The 1341-nt window shown below is 32.9% G+C and overlaps 1 long non-coding RNA gene across 1 annotated transcript; it reads right to left on the reverse strand.

Annotated features, from left to right (window-relative positions):
- Positions 1-575: 575 nt before the first annotated feature.
- Positions 576-1120, reverse strand: LOC124897283. The gene is made up of 3 exons (XR_007054019.1): positions 909-1120; positions 777-808; positions 576-701 (listed from the first exon to the last, which is right to left on the reverse strand). It is a non-coding gene; the product is annotated as an uncharacterized LOC124897283 (long non-coding RNA).
- Between the last annotated feature and the right edge of the window lie 221 nt (positions 1121-1341).

The raw sequence follows: 1341 nt of genomic DNA on the forward strand, positions 1-1341 counted from the left end.
GTATAGATTTTGAGTTTTTGCAAAGCACAAAGAGTATGTTGACTGTATTCTTTAGTTCACTGAATAAGAAGTTTTCTTACTATTTTTTTACTTTGGACTCTTTTTGTAGGTTCAATATGAAGACTGAAAATGAGGATGGATCAGCTATGAAAAGTACCATCAGATATACTTTCTACTCACCTGGGGCAATTGGAAAGGGATGAGGACTATGGCTTAAATCTTTGACAACCAAAGATAAAACTCTAACTAAGAGTTCATTTTATCAACCTAATGATCTAGTTAAGCAATATATACAAGAAGTAGAAACAAGTAAGTTTTTCAAATCAAATTGTTTTTGATAATTATCTTTTTGAAGTCCTTGATGTAGGTGATAATCTACTGAATATGCCAAAGAAGGTTTCTGTAAAATTTTTTGCCATGTTTTATGGAAAAAGACTACTTTTACTCCAGTTGACCTTCAATCCAAAAATTACTTAAAAAGCAATCAGTATTAACCAAATAAAATTGATTTGATCTACCTTTGCCTTACAAAATTTCACTGTATCATCTGTATACAACAATTGGCAAACCTTCATCTGCTTTGTTACTGACTTTGAACCCCTTGATCAAATAAGTCAATAGTGGCTCGCCTTATTACTCTCTTTTGATTGACTTTCTAGTTGTTTAGGATTAGGGTACCTTGGCACTAACGGCAAGGTCAACTGAAAACAATTAGACAACTAATTAGCTTTTAATGCTGGTTCTATTTTTCTAGTCAGTCTGGATGATCAAGTTACCTCTCTATGTAGTGGAATATTGTTTGATGCACCTGCAAAAAATTATCAACATTATGTTTGCATATATTTACAAATGATTAGTAGGAAACAGTACTCAAAAAGTGAGGTGAGTGGTGACAGATACTTTAGTACCTATTCTAAACAGAGCTACTCATGTACTTTTGTCAGCAAAAGTTGGCTGGTAAGATATAGTGAAATGGTAGTCCTCTTTGATACTTTAGTACTTTTGTCAATCATCCACTCAGGTATATGTTGGCAGTCTTTTTGGTATACCTTGGATAGTGCAAAGGCATTTGGAAGCAGTTAATGCTAGTCTTTCTTGCTATACATCATGTTCTGTCTTGCCACCTAAAATGAATATTGGAATTAAGATGGCTGCTTATAAGGTAAATGTGAAAGTAAATGTTATATAAGCATGCCAAATATCACAACACAAGGAAGGAGTGATAGCTATTTCATACATTTCCTGTCATGTTTTAGATTCATTTCTATTGATTTCTAGTTGTTTAGGATTAGGATACCTTGGTATTAACGACAAGGTCATCTGAAAATAATTACACAACTA

This window comes from Capsicum annuum, chromosome 3, assembly GCF_002878395.1.
Source record: "Capsicum annuum cultivar UCD-10X-F1 chromosome 3, UCD10Xv1.1, whole genome shotgun sequence".
Lineage (NCBI taxonomy): Eukaryota > Viridiplantae > Streptophyta > Magnoliopsida > Solanales > Solanaceae > Capsicum > Capsicum annuum.